The sequence below is a fragment of the Aythya ferina genome (genome assembly GCF_964211825.1).
Source record: "Aythya ferina genome assembly, chromosome: 3".
NCBI classification, from domain to species: Eukaryota; Metazoa; Chordata; class Aves; order Anseriformes; family Anatidae; genus Aythya; species Aythya ferina.
Window position 1 is genome coordinate 6,564,355 of NC_140298.1, and position 26,477 is coordinate 6,590,831.

The window sequence follows — 26,477 nt, forward strand, 5'->3', positions numbered from 1 at the left end:
GAGGCATAAAACCAGCATGAGAAGGGATCATAAATCCACAAATAAACATCAATGAAATCTGTATTCAGTGGTGATGTAAGTGTTGTTGAGCTACTAGAAGAAAGGCAAAGTTAGCATATTCATTGACTACAAAAAGATCCCAAATGGCAGAAGATGACATTTGTGCAAGCCAGGCTGGAAAGGGTTCACGGTACTACTTCCCTAGCTACAGTATTTTTGAAAACAGAATGTTTTGGGGGTTGTTTGCTTTTTGTGGATGGTCTACATGGAGGCCACTGACATCAGTACCTTGTGTGATATTTGAAGGGTTTGCTGGAGACCTAAGGTGCCATAAATGGGTAGTTTCTCCTGAGAAACACTGTATCTGTGCCTTCTCCCAACCCCTAACTGCCACAGTAGAAAGAGATTTACTATTTTGACAGAAATGGCCTTGCTAAAAAAGTGAAAACAACAGATGTTTTTAATCCCTTTTGCAAGACGAAAGGATCAGGAAGAGATCAAAAGACCCAAGACAAAACCCACAAAAGGCTATCTGACCTCAAATCCTGCATTCAGCTGTGCCACACAACTATTTCTGATTTAAGACTGGGCATCTGTCACCAGCACAAAACAAGGTATGCAGCCACAGCACAACAGATCCACTACTGTCCAGTTTCCCAGGACAGGTCCAGTAGGAAGGCTGTGTCACACATTACCCAGCTCATTTTCATGATTGAGAACAACCTGTTGTGAACACGAAGAGCACATCAGCACGGCAGAACTGGGAAGCGATGCCAGCTCTTGCCACTGATTTCAGACTAGACCCTGACGGGCACTCCAAGCACCAGCTCCCAGGGCTTTGAAGAAGCCACTTTGGGAAGTTTCACTTTGGAAAGAGCTAAGATTTATGCCAAAAGGCTATAACTGGAAATAGCCTCCACAGCAGTACAATCATAGTCTTTAGCTTTTCACCGATGCTGATTCAAGGAGGATGGAGATTTCCCAATAACCCTTTCTAAATCTTTTTCTTTCCAATAACAGAACTTCAGCCATTTCAACTGACTGGCAACTTCAATTGTTTAACCTGAAATCTTACCTGCACCTAATTTCAAATGGTGAGCATACAACATTTCCTAATATTTAGCTCTAGAACTCTGCGAGAGTTCAGCACAAAATGTCCTAAGAATTGAGTCCATGAGTTCTCCTTGCTTCAAAATTCATGGCAAGAAAAAAGCCTTCAAACCCCTACAAGCTTAAGGTATGAGAAATGCAACAACTGCCATGATTGCAGTACTTCATGTGCTATATTTAATAGTGAAGTACTAAAACCTCACCTAGTAGATTTATAGCCTTCCAGCCCACGTACACATTTTCTGGCTGTTAGTTTATAACTTTATAAATTGACCATTGCCAAGGTATGAACAACATTTTAGCATCCTCTTCATATAATATGGCCCAACATCTGCAAAGAAAGGCACCAAGCCAAATTCCAATATAAAAGAACTCACATAAAAGTCATGGTGCCCCCTCAACTAGGGCTGTACTAAATCCTTGGCGTATTTCTACGCAGCTTTATGTTGTGGCTTGATTATTTGATAACAACAACTTCCAGTAATTGCATTCCTCAGAACTTAGAGTAATCATTTCATTTACACATCTCTTGCCTTTTACTTACAACCGTATTGAATGAAACATTAGCCAAAAAATATTTACAAATCCTTAGTTTGTAAGCATGATGAAATGAGCTGCGAGGGAAGGTACTTACCTAGAATAGCATAGCATATTTAAAAGAAATTACTACTACGTGAACAATCAAGAACCAGAAGATCACACCATAAGACTCATTAATGGACTTGATAAAGCAGGTGTAAGACCCAAACACCTGCTCCTTCACAGCTTAAAGCCTAAGAAAGCCTAGGGCGAATCCACTGAACTTCATTCAACTTCTACAAAACCTAAGATCTCAGAGTAGAAATAGCAAAGTTATCCAACTTCCTAACAAATATGGAGATGAACACACCTCCCTAGACACAGACAGAACTTATTTTGCTTCTAAACATACTATTCTTCTGCTCACAGGAAGATCTGTGATTCAGCTTAATCTTAAGAAAAGTAAAAATTGCCTGCATGGAATGAAATGGCAACACTCCTCTGTCAATTACATCCCAATTTCCTAAGCACACTGATCAGAACAAATGGCCAGATGTTTAGATGAGCCCCATCTGGTTTGGATTCACTGGCCAAAGAAAAGTAATGCAGGTACAACAGTATTTCCTTTCATTAAGTATAAAGAGCATTATTCATCCAAAATATATTGAGAGAAATATTAGGCAGATATTTTCTTCATTTTGCTAAACCCATCTTGTATTAGCTTGACGTCACACGGCCTGTCATCACCGCAATTTTTACCATGGCAACCCATTATCCTACATGTCACATCAACTAAAGCTGGATGTGGCACTGTCTCTGTGCATATGAAGTTTTAATTTAGGTCAGTATTCAGTGCTGCCAACTAACAAAGTGCAGTCAAAGAACTCCTCAGAACACGAGGAGATATGTACAGGGTGTACCAAGGCGATTTATATAGGGAGGTGTTTTTGCAGAGCCACAGGGTGGGAAAAACAGTAATTGCACCTGTGAGCATAAGCTTCTGGTTACATTTTCTTAACTCTTGTACACACGTTACTATTTGTTACAGAAGGATTTGCAGAGGAGTCTCAGTGAGGTGCCAAGGACTTCTATACACATGCACACAGGTGGAAGAGCACAGCTCCTCTCTGGGCACCTAAACAGCAGGCCATCAGCAAAGCCTTACAACACTCCTGAAAACCCAGCTGCCTTATTCTACTGCTCACAGGGAGCGGACAAATTTTACAGCCTGAGATGCAAGTTCAGCTGGATCTCCAGGCTAAAATACACCTCAGTAGTATAAAACAAGCCCTGGGATTAGAAATCAAAACCTTGCAAAATATTAGGGATCTCTCCCCCCCCGGCACATCTGGAAGAAGACACAAGCAGTTGTATGTTTTCAAAGATGATGCGATAGGAGCTGTAGAACAATATACGCTCAGTGCTAGCAGCTGCCAGAACAGAATCACAGCATGGTTTAAGAATTGACAAGGCATTTGCTTGAGCTCAATATTGTGAGTATTTCCAATGACCTCTGCTCCTATTGGGCTCATGGTGCCATTGAAGGAAGACTGAAAGTAAAAGTTACTCAAGGACAACCACAAAAAAGCGAATACTTAAACATGAAAAAAAGAAAAAGTAAAACATTAACATGGACTTAGTGGCTAGTAAATGCTTGGAAATGGAAATTAATGCACAGAAACAACATTCAGAAAATATTGAAACTGCTTACTTTTACCGTGAGAAGAAAACTGAATTCCCACATATGGTGGGCTGGATTTCATATTCTGTCCACGATGCAAAGGGTTGTACCGCTGAGTAAAGAACTTGGCATCTGAACCCATCCCTGGGGAGGAGGTGGAAGGAGAGGATGATCCAAGTAAACAGGTTGGTTAGTCTGACCTCAGTGTAAGGTTTTAGAACAAAATTGCAAGAGGGGAAAAAGACAGAATAAGCAATAAAAAACACAATAGAAGGTGTAATTGAAAGGGGAATGCATTCCCATATGGTTGTTTAAAGAACCAAAAGCAGAAGTCTGAGGTATGATCCCTAGGTAGCATCTCTTCTGACCTCCCATCCCACATGAAGCCTAGAGCCAGTGAACTCATTTACTTTTATTTCCTATCCCCCCAAGTGGAAAGAAAAACTTAAATTCTGCTTTTGGGGCAAATTCTCAAAGAACAATCTCGCGCTAGAAAACTATGAATCCCTGTTGCCAGGGAACCCTAGGGGCTTTTTGTTGCTGTTAAGCTTTTTTTCCTTTCCAATTTCTCCTTCTTGATCTTATTAATCACATTACAATCCACAATTAGTAAATGCAGATGAATGCTCTGCATTTACAGGGTGAGAGAAAAAAACACCTCGCTCACTCAAAAGTTCACACTTGGAGACATGCAATCTCCTGCAACAGCGTGTCACTGCTCAGACTCACGGGGTATCAAGTGAACTTCAGCTTAAATCCAGATAAACCAGAGATACCAAACCAGTAAGATTCAGATGAGAACCAATGTACCAGATAAAAGAGATGACCAAAAAGCTGAGAGACATAGAACAGATTTTAAAAGTATCAAAAGATGTAAATACAACATTGGTTTGCACACACTGCACAAAGACAGGACCACCTCGATCTACCTAAAATAAATCTAAATGGAGGGCAGTGCCATTCCCAGGAAGTGCCCTGCTGCTACTTCATCACTGCATTGATCCACATGCCTCCATAGTCCTCCAAGAAGGGACAGCTAGTGCATTTAGACCCACATTTTCTGCTGAACCTCTTCCTCATATTCAATTCCAGGGCCCTTTTATAGGTAGCTCTGTGTAGAAACATACGTGAAATTAATTTGTTTTTATTTTCAGCTGTCCTAAATATTGACCATAACTAGACTTCATGCCAGCCTTTTTAGTAAGTTATGTAGCCTTCAGCTAAGATCTGACATTCAATACTGTTCATTTGCAGTTTTACCTAAAAGCTGTATCCAGCAAGTCTCTTAAAACTCCATAGGAGCCTTAAAAAAATCTGTTTGCTGCCCAAAATAAAATAAGAATATATTCTTTATAGGTAGTTTGCACCCTCAAAATCTGGTGCTTGTGACACAGGGGCAGAAATTGCTGGTACTGAAGTTTAAGATAAATCTCTCCAGTTCAAAGGACTGAACACTATGCTAGCTTTCTCAAAGTGATTCCCATAGTGGTGAATAATTTTTATTATTCTGTAGTTTACTACCATGCACAAAAATTGTTGCATCTGGACAACATGAAATCTACCCTTAGTGGTTAGTGGTTTTGTTTGTATGATAGAGAAATGACTTCATCTGAGGAATTCTTTTACAGAACACATGCTGAAAGTTTACCTCGAAAGCATACACTTCGCTCTGACTAATGATTACATCTCTCTTGAAGTAGCAAAGACATGCCCTTTCAGCTCTTTCTAAAGGCTCACACATTGCCACAAATTTAATAAGACAACCAGATCAAAGTGCCCTTAATAAGCTGAATTTCAGCACTCCTTGGAGCTCAGGAGAGCAAGGCTACATCTACAAAATGGCAGTGTTACTGATTTAGACTCTTCTCCACCAAACGCTGATTTGATATCATCTAAAGGGTATTTTTGCTTTGCGCCAATTTGTCTCAATGAAGCCACAAGGAAAAAGGAAAGCACAAGATGAAAACTATCAAGGAGCAGACAGCATTTCTGAAACTGAGAATATGATCTTTAAAGGAAGCCTACAGCAAAACTATGATTTTGTTTCTCCCTCGGCCACAGCTCTATAGTAGTAATACCTTCCAGAAGCAAAAATAAGACTAAATCTGTAATTATGGTACTTTGCCTTCCTGCTGATGAGAAGCACTGGCAATTTACTTTGGCACTTCAAGTACTCAGGAGCATCTAGCCAATCCTTTGTCCGGCCAGACTGCATCAGGTGGCATTTGGGCAGAAATAAGAGGATGTGTGCTCAGGTGGCCAAGAAGGCCAACGGCATCCTGGCTTGTATCAGGAACAGCGTGACCAGCAGGGCTAGGGAGGTGATCGTCCCCCTGTACTCAGCTCTGGTGAGGCCGCACCTCGAGTACTGTGTTCAGTTTTGGGCCCCTCGCTACAAGAAGGACATCGAGGTGCTTGAGCGGGTGCAGAGAAGGGCGACGAAGCTGGTGAGGGGCCTGGAGAACAAGTCCTACGAGGAGCGGCTGAGGGAGCTGGGCTTGTTCAGCCTGGAGAAGAGGAGGCTCAGGGGTGACCTTATCGCTCTCTATAGGTACCTCAAGGGAGGCTGTAGCGAGGTGGGGGTTGGCCTGTTCTCCCACGTGCCTGGTGACAGGACGAGGGGGAATGGGCTTAAGTTGAGCCAGGGGAGTTTTAGGTTAGATGTTAGGAAGAACTTCTTCACTGAAAGGGTTGTGAGGCATTGGAACAGGCTGCCCAGGGAAGTGGTGGAGTCACCATCCCTGGAAGTCTTCAAAAGACGTTTAGATGTAGAGCTTAGGGATATGGTTTAGTGGAGGGCTGTTAGCGTTAGGTTGGAGGTTGGACTCGATGACCTTGAGGTCTCTTCCAACCTAGAAAATTCTGTGATTCTGTGATTCTGTGAAGTGGCATTACTCAGATCTGCTAAATGCAGAACAGTCATATAGCAAGTGTCTTCTCCTGGTTTCTTAGAATCTGCTCATTTAATAAGCATATTTTATCACATGTTCACATGTGTTGTTGCTGCAGTAATAGCTCATCTTTGCTCAAGGCACTGTGATGACAGCACTGTTACACATTTTCCATGTTAATACAGGTCACCAAGAGATATCACATAAAATAAAAAAGGTGAGTAGTATTTTGTATATCGTTTTCCCACCACGCTAATATAACAGATGGAGACAAGAATTACACACAGATACATGAAATACATATGTATTCACTGAATCTTGCTATAACATGGTCAAGATCACAGACAAAAATATCAAACCTGAATTTTCTGTGGATTTTAACTCAGTTGTGACCCTTTAGAAGTGTTTGGTCAAAGCCCAGAAGTACAGAGGCTGCCAAAATTTGCAGATTTACACTAAACAAATCCCAGCTATTAGCAATGCCTGGATGATTAGTAGATGCAATCAGTGATCAAATCATTCTGTCTTTTCCCAGCTTCTAGCAGACAACATAACATGGAGCCTAGATGCTAGTCTTGGCTGAACACACAATGGAACTCTGAAAGCATTTAGTCACACATTTCTACTCATACACCCGAAGATCAGGTCCATACTGAGATAATTCATATGCCAGCCTACAGTCTTCTGCTTGGAATACAAAATCTGTCTGTTAATCCATTGTAAACAAAACAAAACAAACAAAAACATTTTCAACACCCATAAAACAAGTAGGTTTTAACTGAACTTTATTAAAAGGAATCATTCTTCATGATCTTCCATTGGGAAAACAGGGTGCAGGATAGTCTAGACATGATTAGCTGTTCCTGTGTACTGTTTGCTTTGCCACTAATGCCCTACAGGCCACAAGTTCTCTATGTTATTGCAGAGAAGTGCACAAAACTGCTGTGATCCCCCAAAGAAAGATCATTCAGGCTGGAAAAAGCTCTCTAAGATCATCTAGTCCAACCTTTTACCTAGTACTGACAAGTGCACCACTAAATCGTGCTACTAATCCAAAATCTACACATTTCTTGAAGACCTCCAGAGATGGTGACCCAACCACTTCCTTGAGCAGCCTTCTCCAGTGGTGCAGTAACTGGTCACACTGAGAGGCCTAACTCTTAGAAGAGATCAAATTGGTTTTAGTTTTGCTCTGGAAGATGCTCATTGTTTTTTAAGAGAGTATAGACAAGCTCATGAAAGTTGTCTGGACTTGACGGAACATACAGGAGTATGCTACTGTTACAGATAGTGTTAAACTGCATTGGGATCGGGAACTTGTAACTACAAGAAAATAACAGTAAAAACCTGCTAGCATCTGCCATGTGTACAAATTAAAGCAGGGCAGCTAGGCTAGAGCCAGTATAGATTTAATGCCAAATCATTGATATGCTTCCCCCCATGGAGATTTACAGAGGTTTTTTCCTTCTTTCCATTAGTAAGGACTTCAGTAATTGCAATGACACTGCAGAAGACACACAGTGGCCATAAATTAAACACCAATGCAGAAGCTTAGATCTTATTAGATCCCATTGCAGAACAGTGTTCTATACTTCCTCGTTAATAAAAGGGTAACACCAGAGTACTCTCAAGGCTTAAAGCTTCCTATCTTAAAGATATAGTAAGGCTTCCATTAGCTGGTACCCTCCTCTGTTTCTACTGATTGGTGCTAACTAATGGCAAGCATAATACTGATCATCAGCCTCTTTCTCCTCTCTTTTTATACTAAATAACCTCTAGCCAAACACCATGCTACCACTTATAAGGACACTCAATAGAAGATTCTCAGCCCCAGCAAGAAAGTGGTGGATGTCTGGTTGATCTTATTTCATATCCTTTATTTAGACCCTTATTCTATCTAATAAATAATTACAGATGGCCATCATTCTCTCCTCTGAGCTCATTTAATTAACAAAGCTTCAAAACACCCTTGCAAGATACAGAAGAACTGCTGCACTTGTTCAAAGGCAGAAAACCAAGATGTGTCCCTGTCTCTATCAGAGGTGTGGGCATACCCAGGCCCCAAAGAATGGTGTGTGCACACGCATGGATATCAGCTTTCATGTTCCCGTCATATACCACATGCATGGAAGGTCAGGTGCTTCACAAAAGCCAGCATGCTCAAGAAGAAAAGTCAGCATAGAATGTAAAAGAACATGATGAAATGAAATGACACACTCAGATACTTTCAAACAGTACCTCTTCCTGGGGAACGTGCACCTTTCTAGGAGCTGCAGAAACAGGTCCGTTTCACCTGGCATTCACATTTGCACAGAGACTGAAAAACTATTCAGGCACTGTTCTCCACAGAAGAGCCACTACTTTTTTTTTTTTTTTAGTTATCAAAGAGATTATGGATACTGAAAGAATAGTTAATGGCCATTCTTATGCTCTAAATATATATGTCCAGGATAGCCATCTCACCTTGGCTGCCAAACAACAAGCACATGTCATTTGTACTCTTGACAAATAAATAAAAAGGGCAGTAGAAGAGTGTTCCAGAATTTAATTGAACCTTGTTCATCTAAGCTGAAAACTTCATTCCAGTGTTGTCTGTCAGCTCTTCAGGGAAAGCTTCCTCAGCTCCTTCCCTGTCTCTCAACTCCAAGGAGAGCTGCTTCCCCCAGGACAGGCCCCTCAGGCTGATTCCTGCTCACTTGCTTCAAACATCTGCTAGCTGTTTGCAGCTGCATCTGTTCATTCTAGTTCACTGGAAAAGGTTTATTTTTCCAGCATGAAGCAATGCAAGGCAGAGCATAACTATCTGAATTAAGGCTCTAGTGCACTTAGCTAAGATATGTACTTAAATTGCAGGGAACAGAAATGATGTTTTTGATGACATACACTAGCTGCCCTCATCACCCAACTCATGATAAGCACTCACCACAAACAAGTTTACCTTCTTCCCGCAAACATTTACCCATTTTCTATTTCTGCTCTATTGCTCTCTGATGAAAAGCCTCTAAGCAAACTGTAGCTCAGCAGCTTGCAAGTATCTGCCCAGAAGTATTTCTTATTTACCTTCTGATATTGTATGATTTCCACACATGTACCAAGACTAAAACTTTACTTTTAAAGATGCTTTTAAATTGCCTTAGGAGTGAGCTGCTTTTTGAAGAGCTACAGGGTCCCAGAGTCCTGACAAAGCTAAAAATAGGTGGAGAAAATTGGCCGGAACTTGCACAACTTCAAAGCTCTGGGGATGTAATGAAGTAAACAGTCCTTAAGGAAAAAGAACAGGTGATACCTCAGACTGGCTCCAAAATAGCATCTTCAGCTCCAGTCACTTCTTCCAAACAAAAGCATCTTCCTAGTTTACTCTGAAGTCAGAAGAACCATCCCTTCCCAGGTTTATTCAAAGCTGCAGCAAGAGCCAGTTATATCCTGAGAGAGGGAAGGTACACTTTAATGCTCCTCCCAGGGCAAAACACGTGTGTCTCCCCTAACCCCACAGTTCTGATATTCTCTTGCAAAGAAGAGCAGATCCATTCATTTAACAGAAGTGCTTTTGATCACAAAACTGACTGGCATCATAGTCTAGCATAGTTCTCTTAATTTCAGTAGAAGTTGGCTGATTTGCTCTCCAACAATCAGACTGATACTTCTGTAAACCCTTATGAACCTTGGGGTTTTCTAGGTGAAAGAGGGATACCTTCAGATGACTCCAAAATGGAATGAGACCAAAACAAAACCAAGCCAAATGGGACAAAGCCAGAAAAACCGTAAGTCCCCAATGTTGAGTTCTTTTGTAAATACTCAATGCTCAGCACAAGACACCAGTTCCAAGTACTGCCAACATGTCAAATGTTTTACTAGAAAAGATAAGAAAATGCAGATCCAGGCCAATCCACCAATTTTCAATTAAAACACAAGTTACAAAATTAATGGGAGGACATGAGGAACTTCTATGGTGGATGGAACTTGCTATTTTTTCTTAAATCCATATTACCAATGACTTAGAGTAAAATAATGCTTAGCAAAATGCCCTAATATGAAAATAAAACTCAATGTGCTGACCAGGATGATTGTGGGGTGTATGTCAGGATCTCTGTTAAAATCGTATTAGAGGCTTATAATCTGGAAGGGGTATTTCTCTGCAACCAGACATAACCCATAGTCCATAAAAAAAAAAAAAAAAAAAAAAAAAAAAAGAAATGTTTTCTCAAATAAAAACATAGTCCAAACGCTTAATTAAAAGTCAAGCAAAAATCAAGATACCACTACAAGAATATTTCAGGATTTAGAAATACAGAAGATAGGAGATGGAATTGGTGAAGAGAGAAAATAGAACAAGGAAGGTCAGAAAGGCAAAGAGAAAGTCAGAAGAACAAAAAGACAAGAAGGTCACAATATGGTGAAAAAGGTCATAAGGAAAAAAGAGGAAAAGAAAGTCAATCATTGAGGAAAAATAAGGTATGCAGAGACCGGCAAAAAGGTCACAGAGGAGAACAGAAATGCATGTCTGAAACCACAGGGAGTAAGAGGGTCAGAGATTGAGTAAAGGACCACAAAACTGAAGTTAGAAAGCTGGAGAAAAAGTCAGGCACGGAGAAAAAGAGTCAGAGGGATGAATAGGAGAATGTCAGACAACATAAAAAAAGAGAGAATGCAGAAGAGAAGATCAGTGAAAAGGTCAGGCATGGCAAAAAAAAATAATGAAAAGAAGGTCAGAAGGGCAAAAACAAGATCAGGGAAAGTCAGCCAAAAATGTCAAAAAAAGATCAGAGAAAGGAAGTTAGAAAAAGCTCAGAAAAGGAAAAGAGACAGAAAATTCAGAGAAAAGGGAGGTTGGGTGTACAGATTGAAAAAAAGGAGAGGTCAGGCACAAGAAAAAAAAACAATTAAGGAGGAAGAGCAGAAAGACAGACATGGGGGAAAAAGACAAAAATAAAAATCAAAAAAAAAATCAGAAAAAAAGCAAAATATGAGAAAAAAAGAAAAGAAGAGAAGAGAAAAACTCATCAGAAGGTCAAAAAAGGATGTCTATCACTGATGAGAACCTAATTGACATTATGTTACACATTTAGAAAGTATTTTGAACAGTTTAGTAAAGAGTGCTGGTCTGAGTACCGAAGAGAAGGGGTTGACCTATCTTCAGTGGTCAAAGAGACCCAAGGAGATACGTCAGAGAGGCCAAGTCAATGCTAGAATAAGAAGAAGGACCAAGAAGGTCAGTCTTTCTTCTGTACTGTATAAGAAGTATTGGAGTGGAGCGTAGAAATAGAAGTGAGAGTAAAGATCCTCCTAGAAGGTTGGTGAAGAGAACAATGTTAATGGACCACATTTTTGATCCTCTCCTGGACCCCGCATTTCCAGGGCCCCGCATTTCCCAGGCCCTGAAGAAGACACATGGAACATGTCCAGAGGGCCATGAACATGATCTGAGGGTTGAAGTGCATCTACAACAAAAGGCTGCGAGCTGGTGGTCATCCTGCCTAGAGAACAGACCATCCCCACCCCCCCAAAAAAACACTCAACAACCAACATGAAAATGTAGCCAGAAATACAAGTGCACCCTTGAACATGAGGATGGGTACATCTAAAATCCTGGAAATAACATCAGTGAAGCTGAATTTGCAGAAGCATTGCTAGAGCACCCATCATTTGAGCTACAGCTCAGGAAAGGACAATTTAAAAATGTTTACACTCATAACAATATTTGGATTGTAACTCAGTGGGGTAGGATTATTTTCTCTGTCTTTAGTCTGATGAAGCAGCCCTGCTGCAGAGCTGGAGTCTGTTCCATCGGTGTTTTTTTCTGGGTCATGACTCATACAATGAAGGTAGGGATGACACCATAGAGAAATAGTTTTACCTCCTTCTCTCAAACTTTCTTATCCACTGCCTGACAGCATGACTCATTTAACATCAAGAGCAAATATAATAACTTTTACTCACTGAAAAATAGTTGTATTTCATGGCTGCCTTTAATGCCAAATGAAAGTGGGGAATCTGGACTGGTAATTTGGTTATTTACGTAGTTACACAGAAATTGTGCACGGATCTCCATGTTTGTGACATCTGTAGGAGTCTGACCTGTAAAAACAAGTTCAACACCAGCTGAGGCAGAGAAACAGTTTTCACATATAAAGACGTTTTATTCCTGGAGAAAGCACCATCACTATTCTTCCCATACTCTGTTTTTCAGAGACTGATCAGCGCTGTTTGCACTGGAGGAAAAGGTAACACATTATCTCAGAACTGCAGTCTTTAGGCCCACTGATAGCTGATTCACGTACATCCATCTTGCCATTTAGCCTAGCTCGTAGGGCCCGTGGGTCAGCCTGTCATCAACCAAACAACAGGGACTTCAGAGGCAGATCCAGCTCTCTACCATACAACACAAGAGAAAGGCAGAGGTGTAACAGCACAGGAGGTCAGCACACCCTGCTCACTTGGGCCATTTCCCACAGTCTGTTCTAGCGGAGTTAGTGAATATCTATACTACATTTAAAGCACTTGAATGTCTGTGCAGCTTCTGTTATAGAACTCAGAAGTTTGTCAGTATCCAGACTTCATAACATGAAGCTGGAGTTCAGCAGAGCACAACATCAAACCCTTCAAGTCTAACCAAGAATTAGAGGCATAAGAAAAAGTAAGAAATGACAGAAAAAAATCAAAGACCATATTACAGCTGACCATAATGCAATAAAGAAAGCGAAACAAATCAATGAAAAAGAACTACCTTTCAACAACCTGTCAGATTTTGGTCTACTGCAAGAAGCCACCCACAAAACTTCTCAGTTCCTAATAGAAAAAAAATGACTGAGCTGTTATCCCAGTCAAGTCTGAACTTAAATTGTCAGCGGAGAAGCAATGGGAATCAGTTTTCTGGACTACTTCAAGCAAAACGGTACAAACAAAGAAGCCACCTTCTGCTTGCATTAGCATCTACACCATCCCAGAAAGTTTCCTTTCTCAGCAGGAGCCATATATTGCTGTAGTTCACAGCAGAGAATGGAAAATCCCAGCATAAAAGCACAAGAAGGGGCATCCACACTTCTTTTAAGGGTGGACTACAGTACAAGTGAAAATGGCTTCCAGGAAATGGCTCTTCAGAGCACATTTACTATGCTATACACTTCATTTCTCTGTACTATAAAAAAATATTCTTCAGCCAGGCTACAGCAAAGTGTCTTGTTTGCTTGAATTGCTACCAGTGACAACCAGAGTACTCGCATTAACATTCGCTCTAATCGTTTTTCACTGCCTACCCTTTCACACACAGCTATTAATTTTTTTTTACCTCCCTCCAATTAATTCTGTAACGTGATCAATGACATTTGTAATGTTTAAACAAAGAAAAAGTGCCTCGATGCCTCTGTGTCTGTTTGTACTTTAGCAGCTTCAATGGAAAGTCTACGAGCTGGCTTTTGTTTGCTAATTACTTTAATTTGCAGTGTGGATAGAAGAAGGGTTAGCACATGGCAGATAAGGTTTACTCTAAACATGGAAGCAATCACATGGCAGAGCATTCAGGCCATAGGTGAATGGTTTCCATGCTCTTTAATGAATCAGAACAGTCTCAGCCATAAATTACATTTTCAGAACATGTGTACGTGCATCCCAGGTCCTGTCCGCAAAGGAAAAGGGCCTCATTGATGCTGTCCCCCACTTGCTTGCATTAGAAACCAGTTTACAGGGGAAATATTTTCAAAACACAAAGCAAACAATTGTTTCCTAACACCCTGCTTTCTCAATGACTAGCTCTGTGCCTGTTTTCCCTGATATTTGACTTCTGTATGCACTCATCCAGGAATCTGTGCAATAAGGCAAAGTAAGCCTGAGGTAAACGCAGAACTTCTCCATAGAGGAATAGTCACTGCAAGCTTGAAACTTAGCTTAAAAAACAAAAGCAATAATCCTGAAGGGCCAACATCACCTTGTCACAAAATGCAACGCAGTGAGATGAGAGGCAGCAGAGCTCAAGGTATACCAGACCCTACTGTCAGTGGGAAAATACTCATATCTTATTGAAGATAGCTACTTACATATTCAGTACAGCAGAGGTAGTAAAATAAATGGGAGATTTTTGCCCCCTTTCCTCCTTTAAATAGACAATTTACAGTTTGTATAAAATCAGATAGGGGAAAAAGGATGATGGTTAAGAGTGCATACTACTTTTGAATACACAAAACATTTAAAACCTGTCCCACAACCACACAATCAATTACGTTGTGTAATTCTGGTGCAGCAATTCGTGATACACCACAGCATAGCTAGGTCTACAGCAATCTTCTTTCTGCTTTTCCGATTCCTGGCAAACATACTAGAAGATATTAGCAAGGAGACTGCATACATTTTGTCTGATCTTTGCCTGTACCTGCAGGGAGGAAAGACCCACGACCGCTGCTTGCGGAGCAGTTGCATGGTTTAGTCTCAGCTGCCACCCAGTGGTTTGCTGCCCATCCTGCAGCTTACCAGTGCCGACTTTCCCACTCAGTCTAGCTCTGCAGAGTAAACATTTTTGTTGTATCTTGGAAAAGGCCTCACATGCAGCAGAACAGGAAATTGTGCAGCCATCAAAACTGAGAAAAAAAAATCTTTTGCACAGGCCCTTTGCTACAGTCCTTTCCCCAGCTGCAGCCAAACGGAGATGTTATGGGATGCTCAGTTTTCCACAGCTTTGTGCTGCACACACAAAAATAAGCTGTATGTATATGCTACCAAACTCGTATATGCTACGTATCAGAATAAAGCACAGCCATTTTTCAAGGATTTTTTTTGTAATGATGGTTTTGTGGCCTGCTTATTTTAACCATGTTCTAGCCCTTAACAAACACAGATGAGTCACGACGCCGAGCTACAACATTCAGATGCCACTCCATGAGGATTCAATATTGCAAACACAAATTTTGGTCAACTCCTCCTACACGCAAATTTCAGCTCCCACTGTGATTCCCAACAGAAATCCAATGAAGTTTCACATAAGAGATAACATTCTCATCCACTGTGTCACAAAAAGCCGATTGTCACCACAGAAATAAGTTTCTGAACCACCACCTTTGCAGAAGCCTCTTACGCCCATAAGACAAACCTGTCTGCTGACCACTTCTGTTCTAAGCCTTCCCCACACCTTTTGTATCTTGGGCTTGCCATCAAGTCTTCATGCTTGGATGTGATGAAAATCCTACCACGGATTTGTAGCTTGGGCATTCATTGCCCAGCTAAAGCCCATGTTGGAAAGTATCCCTGATGCCTCTTTTGGGGCTTGGAATAGTGCTTTCCCCCTTCTTCCCACCCCTTCACCAAAACAAGCCAAAAAAACTACTGCTCAGAGTTTGTGCATAAAAGCTTTTCTTTCCCCTACTCCTCCTTCATCCAGACCAAAACCACATTTGGAGGGCACTAAGCAAGGACATTTGGCAAGCAGAAAGCCTTTGCTGGGAAGAAACGGCAGGAAGAGCAGCTCTCCAAAAGCAGGGAGAGCAGTGCTCAGTTGATCAGCTGGCAGCCCTGCAGCTTTGAGGGAAGGGTGAACATGAGGGAGTTGTTTCATTTCACCATAACTGAACTCTATGAGACTTTGCTTTCAGCTTGGCTGATGAGACCAAACTCATTAGCTTGTCAGAAACTGCAATTTTGGTTAATGCCTTTTTGGGACACTGAAAAGCAGCAAGTGTTTATTTAACAAGATGGCAGTTTACAACCAGGATTCATTAGAGGTGGAGTGATGCAAATTAATTTTCGCAAGGCTTTTCACTTCCCTATTTGATGCATGCTGCTCCCCAAGCAGTGTGCTGCTTTCTAGTCACTGCTGTGGCTGTGCAGTGATGGGACTGGCACACCCTGAAGTCAGTCCTGAGGTATGTCTTCGCTTCAAAAGAGAAGTGAAGGAATGAAGCATTCTCCCCCACTAGGTATAAACACACACAGTGAAAACAATCTTCTGTAATCTCTACACATTCACTCAACCCAGAAGAGCATTCTTGTAGAGCAGGAGTTGGACTTGATGATCCTTCCAACTCAGGATATTCGATGATTCTATGATTCCTTAATACCCAGACAGCTTATTCGTGACCTTCTGAAAAAAGTTATCCAGTCAAAGAGTCGTAGAAGCAGCTAATGCAATTTCTTCTCTAAAGTCCTCCCTACAAACACAACAGCAGTCAGTAGCTGCCCTCTGACCCTCTGCTGAAGCAGGAAAGCATTCTGTGCTCCATACCCACCTGGATATCCAACAGAGCAAGCTACCAGCAGTGCTTGCATTTATTTACCCTGGAAGAAAGGAGAGTCAGGATGGTTTTACACAAGGGTCAACTCCATGGACTATGATGACAGCAGAAAGCCAAAGCCTAGAATGTAAGCACACTTGAAATAAAACAAACAAACAAACAAAAAAAGCACCTTTGAGGGCCAGAGTTATTATGATGTTCTTCTACCCAAGGCCAAACTATCTTGCCCAAGATGGGATTTCTTGTTAAAAAAATGAGTAAGAATAACCTTCAACAAAACGATCAAGATGGTTTCCTTCTATGTTTTTAATCTTGCAGCAAGCAAAGCAAGGATTTAAACTGTTTTTCAAACAGTGTGGTAAGAATCCCAAGCTACAAAACAGTCTTAAGCACTTTTTCCCTTAACATTTAAAGCATTAGAAGGTTTACTTGCATATTGTCAGACTTCTGATAGTTACGAAGTCTTTGAAGGAAAATAGCTCTTCTCCACCAGAAGATTCCCAACCAGTGCCTTTGTCACAGCCTTCATACTGCATTCTGTCTTAAATAAGGTTCTATAGATACATCATATTCCTTCCCCCTTTCCCTACTTCCCCCAATTGATTTTTTGACTCTTTGACCTCTCTCAGCTCACAGTAGATAATGCCTCCTATGCCAGCGAAACGCTTTTGCAAGTGGAAGACTTGCTGTAAGTAACCACTTCTTAGGACCATCTGTACAGAAGACTTGGATTTGCAAAGCTTGCTTGGTCAGGACACCTTCTGACAGAAAACCATCAGCTGGCCCATACATTTAATGTGTTGCAGTAACTGCCTGTACAGATATTGTAACTGCAGCTTCTCTATCCAACATGTTTTTGTTCCACATGAACTGTTCTACAGCTTTGGTTTTAAAGTCGGCATGTAAGAACTTCTCAAGTTCCACCCCTTTCTCCCTCCCCTCCAAATAAAACCCATCCTTCCTGCAATGCTATCAAGAGAGCCTTGTACACCTGACCTTCCTCATTGTATTCTAAACAGTGCTAATGAAGTAGCTGCATTCATACTGATACAAACAGTTTAATACCTCTCCAGGGTCCTTTAAAAAGAAATGGGCAAAAAAAAGCTACACTCTAAATTAACATGCTGCAAATTACCAAGAAGATTAAAATACATACCTAGTGCTGAAAATGAAATTACTAAATGGGTGAAAATCTAAAGCCTAATGAGTGGCAAAGAGGAGAAAAAATAAGGGGCTAGCAGTTTCCTTGAGCAAAAGCTACCTTGACTCTTGAATCTGCAAGTGACATTGGCTGCTGCAATTTGCAAATAATGAGGCAGAGGAGAGCAAGCACACGAAGTCATCTGCCACCATCTAATCCATATGCATGAGCTCCCAAGCTAGAAAGAAGGTTCACTGCATATTAGTAAGTTGTGTACTATATTTAACAGCTGTTTTCCTACTGCAGACTGGGTTTTCCAAACCAGCCCACAGAACAAAATCATGTCAGGTACTCTATAATTTTTTATGTGGCTATAAAGCCTGTATTTTCAAAGCAGACACTCTTTTTGGTTATACACAAATTAGCACTTACCAGTTAGCTGTGCAAATAAGGCGAGTTCCAACAGAAGAAACTTATGTCAGCACCAAGTAGCTACAATAACCATATCAACCATTAACCCTATGCTCTTTATATGCATTATTTATACACCCATGTTTAGCAGGTAAGTTTAGTGTGCACAGGTATTTATAAATAGTCTTATTAAATCCAGTATGTGGTAACTGCTCAGTTTTATACAAGATTGTAGGGATGTTTCTGTCTTTATGGACACAGGAAAATAGCCATACTGACCACAAACAAAGTGCTAGAGAATTTTATTTCTTTTGCCCCCATTTACTATGCTTCTTCTCGTCTTAATTTTAGCCACTTTCAGAAGATGCAAGATACTTGTGCTAAATACAGCGAGCTGGGCTTCAACAGCAAAAAATACTAAGCCAGCAGGAGTACAGCTGCCACCGTGCAGCAGAAACACTGTTTTAGGAGTGCAATTTCATGAAAATTCTTATAATACATCTTAATTACCAGGAAAGTAGTAATAGTAATAGCTGTGATGTAGCAAGAAAATGTAACAGAATATGTATAGAGACAATATGTTCAGTGATCATATTTAGAAATGCCTTGCTCACCTCTCCCCCCCAAAAAAAATGTTTATGCTATGAAAAAACTGTACAGCTTCATTGCTTCAGCCATTGAAACAGTGCTTGACCTTGCTCTATCCTGATATGAATGTAGCGAAGCCAAACTATTTGTTCAACCTTTAATCAAATGAAACATACCAATGGCTTGCAACTCTTACTGTGAAAATAGTTTTATTCACACAAAGGTCTTCATGGCCACTGAACTAAAACCAGAAATTTCACTCTAACAGCAGCATTTTTGCACTAACCCCCATTCCTTGGTCTGGTCACCTTCTGCCTTGTGGTGCAGAAACAGATTAATGTCATCCTTGATTAGCATTCACCTTCCTGATGAAGTGAGACAGAAATCACCTCCTGACATAGCTAACATCTACAGCAACCTCCCCATGTGGCATGTTTGCCAGTCCTCAGTCATCTTCTCCACGCCATGCCTGAGACACAGCAAGGCAGACTGTAGAGGGCAGCTCTCCCAGACATCTATGTTTCCAAAATCAAGGGGTTCTGTGAGCTCCCCCAACACCTTTCCATGGTAAGAAAAAAAAATAAAGCCACTCATTTAGGCCACGCAGAACCATTTGTTTCTCCTAGGTAATATATTAAACTTAGCTCCTACCAAGACTGCAGTGGGTGAATTGCAAACAAGTAGTTCTGTCTAAGCACAGCTATCCTCACTTCCATCCAGATGCGACCACCTCTACTTTCAGCCCTTTGGCTCACTGCCTTGACTCAGCATGACCAACTCTAATGTCTTGCTGTACATGTTAACACGTCTGTTCCCTTACGTTTCACTTTAGATTTCAACATTACATCCCCACCACAAAATTCAAAACCAGTTTTCTCTCCACTCAGTTTCCCATTAACAATCTCCTTTTTTTTTTTTTTTTTTTTTTTCCCTTGATGACTGACTTCGAATTACACCTGTCTTGGAATCCTCTTGACTGGCTTCCTTGTCTCCTCACTTTCAAAACTGCATAATCTAACTCACACACCTGACACATTGATCTCTTTGTTTTTTATTGAACTGCTTACACCACCATCAATGGGTGGCCTGGGCTCTGCTCCCAAACAGCTAGAGAGCTGTGTGGTACATTTTGTCATACCTTTGTCTTCTCAGTTTTCAGCTGTCAAGTAAAAGCATGAACAAGGAATCATTAATCTTCCCTCCAAAATTAATTTTCCACTTTATAATTACTGCCTAAACTTCTCTTCTTTAGGGGGAGAGGGCAGGGGGGATAGGAGGGAGATATTGCATATCCATCTCCATGAATAGAATTCATGTGAAGAAACAATTGTTCCACACTTCAGAAAAACCACATGGCATTTCTTTCCCCCAGATCAATAAGTGCATTTTAATTGGCAGGTTTGTTTACACACAACTGTACGAGCTGTCAAGGCCCACCAGCTCAGGATGGAAAGCAGCTAGCCACCCACTTGGTGCCGTGCTGCTGACGTATCTGGCATCACCTCATCTAACGAGGTTTGACAGCCCTGCAGGCAGCAGCCCTTTTTTTTCCCTACATGCAGGAGTCACACCAGGATGGACATAGGGATGACTGTATTTAGACAGAACTATTTGTATGCAGTTTACTCACTGTCCAAACAGCTCAGGATAAGCAGCAGCAGGCTTCACTTAATTTCAAGTTTTTGCTCATATAGGCCATTTTAATTGTATGTATAGAAAACCAGTCTGTCTAACACTGTCTTGGCCCTCAAATGTCTGTAGTGTTTTATTCAAAGCCATAGACATTGCAATGAAACCCATATAATTGTCCATATACGAGTCCAAGATCAATCTATCCCTTTCAACAGAAGTTTCTGAGCACAGGGCTGAGGTGTTTGAACACTGAGGGGCAACAGCATGCTATGCTGCAAGGAAAAAAATCTCTGCAGACATAAGACAAAGAAGCTTTTCCAATACCATATTAGATACTCCACAGCTGCAAAAGAAAGTTCTTCCCCTAGACACAGTAATCTATATCAGCTGAATTACCGTAGAAGTTAACTTGAGTTTGTTAGAAGACAACTCTTCTATCTAGTGCACTGACAATTGATAACTTGGACTGAGCAAAATGAGCTCTTTCCTGAGAATTAGTTCAGTGTCCTAGAAATGCAGTAACTAACTGTGTCAAACTCAAGAGCGCAAAACCTCAAAGTCACCAAGATAGAAGCAGGCAGCCACAAAGTCCATGTCCAACCCACAGACCCAAGAGCCCTCATGCCACACAACTCTGTGCATGTTTCTGCACAGAAGATGGACAGAGAGTCCAGCCTCTTTCTTCTCTCTCCCAGGTGCTAAAGCCTGAAACTCCTGCCTTATCTTCTTTCTTTTGCTACTGTTCACTGTTGGCACTAACTTGAAACTGGAGATAGAAGAGAGAAGGTGCAAGCAAACCTTCTTCAAATGGGGAAGGGAAAGAGGGCAGAAGGCAGCACTCCACAAAGCAAACATCAGAGCCCTTCTATTCAAAGTTGCCTTTTTATTTGCTATTGCCAGACAGACCAGCTCCACATTCCTCCCCTCTCCACTAACACTCCATCCCCACCAAGTCCCTGTGTTGAGTGAATCACTAGAATTTTCTTTGGTTGTAACAGATTTGCCTACAGGAATGTCTGTCTTCCATTTGTGCAAGAAAATGGACAACAGTGATTTCACCAAAAAAACTCTTAAAAGCAGACAGCCAATAAATAAAGAGGCACTGCACCCTGCATCCCTGAAGTGGTGAACAAAGTGCTACACTCACATTCTGTTATATTTAAATAAATCAAGCAAAGCTTCTCCCAAAGGAGCCCAAGAAGGCAGTGAAGCAGCAACAAAAGAGCTGCATGAAGACTAGCTGCGTATCAGGCTCTGGAGTTGACCAGAGTGAGTACAAGAGACGCTTGAAAGCCTTGCAACATTGCAGTGATCCTTTCATGATATTTTACTATCTACAAATCATGGAGGTAGTACACAAACAGCTGGTTAACAACCACAGTTCTTAGCAGAAGTGCACAATGGTAGCAGCCAGAGGTCTTCTTTTCAGTCCCTACATGACCTACCCCACTCCAGCCATCACCTTGGTCACACTCAGTGGATCCCAGCTGTGACGCTGGTACATGCACACATACCAGGATGGATGTGTGAAAGAGGACCAAAAATAAAACTTGCCCACTAGCAGCAGCCAGGCTGTACCATAGGCAGCTCCAGCTAGCCTGAAAAGGGCTCTGCTTTCTGCAGTGCTGAGGATGACGGGAATGCAGTCCTCACAAACAGCCACGTGCATGCCAAGTAGGCACTTGGCAGGCTTGGTAAATAGGACTTGGCACGTTCAAGAAAAAGATATTAGCAAGAGATGGGTAGCTAAGCCAGATGGAACATTTTCATGTAATCTTCAGTAGCACATAACTGATACAGCATGGACCTACATGGATTTAACTTTGGTTAAGAAAGATGAGCAAATTAGCACCAGAAGACCTTAGCTGAATGCCTCAGTCTATCATCCTGACAAAAAAATACATTAGTATTTTCCTGTGTATTCAGGGGAAAAAAAAATCAATACTAAGCTAGCTAACAGCCAGTGTGGGATAAAGCACAGGTGAAGACAGAAGATGGCTCTATCATGCATTAACACGATAGAGCAATCTGAATTGCAAAACTCAGTTGCATTTTAATTGCAAAGCTACTTTTTTTCCCCCAAAAAATTGTACCAGGTGATGTTTCTACTTAGCCATAAATACTGCTCGCGTGCATGACAGCTTCATTTCACCAACAAAATATCCACAGGGTATGGAGGGTAAGCACATAGGACACTGTAGGGTTGGCAGTTCCTGCATGCAAAAACATTGCCCAATTATCACAGCTGCTAAGCCTTAAGAAATTATTACAAGCCTAAAAGGTAGCTTTAGATTAACAAAGAGAACAAGAAACTTGCACTGTATCCTAGGGCACAAATTTTTTTCTTCCCCAAAGTATTCAACGGTAAGTAAACTTCAGCACACTGCAAGTGGTTTTACTGAAGTTTCTCCACAGCATCAAACCAAAAGTTTGCCATTTTCACTCATAATTAGAGAATTAGTCTTCCATGCATTGGCCCTGTAACAGAATTGCTGCTCGTTTTCAAAGTCAAGATGCCACGAAGCCTGCATTTAGAAGAGTAATGCTGCTCGGGGATGCTGCTACATACAATTAAAAGAAAAGAGACTGGAAAACCCCAGAATCTTAATTAAACCAAGGACATCCAGGACTTCTTGTTGATTGTTACCACAAAGAGCTACATTTTGTGGCACTTGGTGTCACAGAAGATGCCTTGTGAGCCTTATGCTGCTGGACCACACTGGAACTTTGCACACCGACACCTGGGCTTGATGCCCGCTCTGTCTGCAGCAATTGTTTTTTGTGAGATGAGAGCACCCCTCTCCATGCAAGTCAGCACTAGAGGGCCCACCATGGCTGCTTAAGCAGCTCAGACAGCCCAGCAGCAAAACCACGTATCAGTACACTGTAATAAACTGGCTGATGTGTTCTCAGAAAAGCAAAAAGGCACTCAATCAACCCATATCTTGGCAGTATTTCCCTTCACTTAACTGTAAATATTTTACACTAAATAAAACCTCAGTAGTGTGTCACTCCAAATTATAGCTTAGATTACAGAATAAACAAACCAACCCTAGAAGAAATAATGTAGGAAATATTCTTCTCTGCCCACATTCATAAGACTTGGACAACAGAGATCAATCTGTTTTTCTACAGAACTACGTTGCGATATTCCTCCTCCAGCTGCAATTGCTATGTGCTTTGAAAAACACAGGTTTAAAGCCTGTTTCAGAATTTCAAGACCAAGCCTTAAAAAAAAAAAAATAATTATGAATGATTAGAAAAAGTGGAAAGGCTTTTTTTCCTTCATGGAGCCTGCCAATTCAAAATATTTTGTTCCATTTCCCTTTGCTGTTCCCCTTTTCATCTTTGGTTTTGTTTCCTTGCATTTCTCAGGCCCCATGAACTTGCTTGTCTTTTTTCTTCCCTATGTTTTCATGAGTCCAGGCTTAATAATCACTCTCTTCCTTGCAAAAAATCCTTTTTTCTCCCCAGTAGAAGTGCTAAACAAGTGCTTTTAATCTGCTATTATCCCAACCAATTTTAAACAGGAAGGACAGCTGAAGACAATTCTTTCAAGCATTGTAGCAGGTGATATCAAAAATCTTGATTTTCTATATAAATACAACCTAATCTAGGATCAAATATATACACAAAGATCTGTAGGTATTAGCTATCCTTCACTGAATTTTACATGGGAGACTTCCAAAAGCAGGATAAAAGTAACTTGTAAAACTGCTTCAGTGATTTTTCCCCTCACTCATTTGGCCTCCCCAACATTTCCAGACCATCCCTTGGAGAAAACTATTTCCATTTCACTGACATATGATATAAAAAAAATAAAAAAAAAAAAAATCACATTGCTTGTGTATGCAGAATCCTGGACAACTACAGAGGAAATAGAAAAGTACTTTGAAATAACCACCACCTCTCAGATGGAAACCTGGATAGATCAAGAGAAAAAGTATTGTATAAAACTATGACATAACTAATGCAAGACATTGAAAAGAATGATTTAATAAGACACCACATTATCAAAAAAAAAAAGCAACTGGCAGTTCATCCTCTAAGAATCTATGATTTTGGTAAATCAAATACAGATAGCCATTGACAAGTTTCTTTAATCTCAGGTACATAGTGGGATGGTCAGAGAGGAGGCTTTGAACAATTTAAATGAAGTGAAAATAATTTGCAAGCATTTTGGATAACAACCATCTAAGGCTTCACTTAAGCCTTACAAGACCAGAGCACTTTGCCACAATTCCCTTGTCTCCTCTATCCCACCCAGCAGCATCCCCAGCTGCTCCCACCCAGTGAGCAAAGCATTCATAGTTCACATTCCCCTTTCTTGAATCCCTTTTACTGGGGAAAAAAATAAGCAGTGAAGCCAACAGACAGTTCTGTCATCTAACGTGTTATGTATAGAAAGCTACTTCTGTTGTTCTGAAGAGGCCACAGCTTGTAGGGGTCTGACCCAAGCCAGTCACCCACTCCCACTGCTGCTCCAGGAATGGTGCTGCACGGGGCTTGTCAGGAGCAAGATCGTGGTTACAGAAGGGTGTCCAACTGGATCCCACTATGATCTTGCTATATCCCCTAACAGGCTTCCTCCCACATCAGGTATTTGATGGAAAGATCATTAAGAGATCTTTCCATCTATAAGCAGCTTATCAGCCCTTATACTGCAGAGCCCAAGTTAATCTCCTTGAATTAAAATCAATAGTGCTGCTGAGACTGATGCTGTGACATAATTAGTACAGGCTGAAAGGCAAAGTATGGGCTGAAACGAAAAAATAACACACAGAGGAAAGCTAGACAGGATATAAAAGAAAGTGGCAGATACCTAGGCCCAGCTAGTTTAAACTGAAGATGTCCAAGCCCCCTTCCCCTAGATAGATGCTGGAGGAGACAAACCTGCACATGAACGAAATACTTCCTGCAAGTTTTACAAGCAGAAGAAGAGCACAGTGCTAGGAACTACAGAGCCATTAATATTACAGGAGCCTGCAAAGTGTTTCCAAAGCGCCCACAGGTTAGAGCAAGGTAACTACGAACCTTCAGCAGTCTGCCTACTGTAAAAGGTTAAAAAGCAAGCCTTTGCTAGCGGGTTGTGTGTCCAAAGATACTTTGTCTCTGTTCTCAGATACCAGTTCAGACTGATTTTTGTTCCATATTAGGAGGAAAAATAACTCTATCCCAGGACACGTTGTCTTGAAAAGCTTCAGCAACCGCCAGTTCCAGCTTCTTACAGAGAAAGTTGCTTTTTCAGCTCCATCAAGTTCTACTGAACAAAGTAAACACAAGCTTCAGCAGAAAACAAGTTGTGAGGGATCCTCTAGAAAAAGATCTGAAGCTGCATATACCAACAAATCACTGAGACTTAGATGACCAACACAGCTCCGTGATGCTGCTGCAGGCCCTTCTGTTGCAGCCCTTGCCTGCACATCTCCTTGGAAGTTTGCTGTTCCCCTTAACACTATTGCACTATTTTCATAGACCTTTGCATCCAAAATGTCAGGCCGATGGTAAGAGTGAGAAAACAGATAAAATGTTTCAGTGGGTTGGGTCTGACTTTGTCTAGTACCGAAAGAGACCAAACGTGATTAGGTGCCCTACATCTGCAGGTTCCCAGACTCCAGGGTCAGGAACCATTTAGTCTGTAAGCAAACCACCAGTTGTGGCACAAGCCCTTTTCCCCAGGTTAGGGCCATGGTACAATTTCAGAAATTCACTTACCACTGGCTCCTAGAGAATTTAAAATAGAATGCCTTGACAGCGCAGATCAGTCACCAACATCACTTGGATTTACAAAGAGAAAACAACATACTGTCAACATTTTCCAACAGCATTTGAGTTAGCACTACCATCACTATTAAGTCTACAACTATTAAATCTATAAGGCTTCATTTGTACCCAGAAAGATGTTTATGCCTCTAAACTTAAACAAGAAGGCCATCTAGAGCTCAAGGCAAGTACTAAATCCAGCTACTCTGATGAAAGCCGATACACATTTGTGATTTCAGTTATTCTACGATATTACTCTGTAGAGGATAGACTACAGATAGCATTACAGGGGAATCTTAGGTATGAGCAAAATGAAGCTTTATGCCTGTAGCTAAGCAGCTTGTGACTGAGGGAAACCCAGGACATTCTTATGTTCTAGTATTCAAAATAAAGCTGACTTCCACAAGTCCTACTAGAACAGTCTCTGCAGCCATAGGAATAAAAATAATAATAATAATAATAATAATAATAATAAAAAAAAAGCCCAGAAAATGTGTCTTTAAGGCATTTCATGTCACAAACAATTC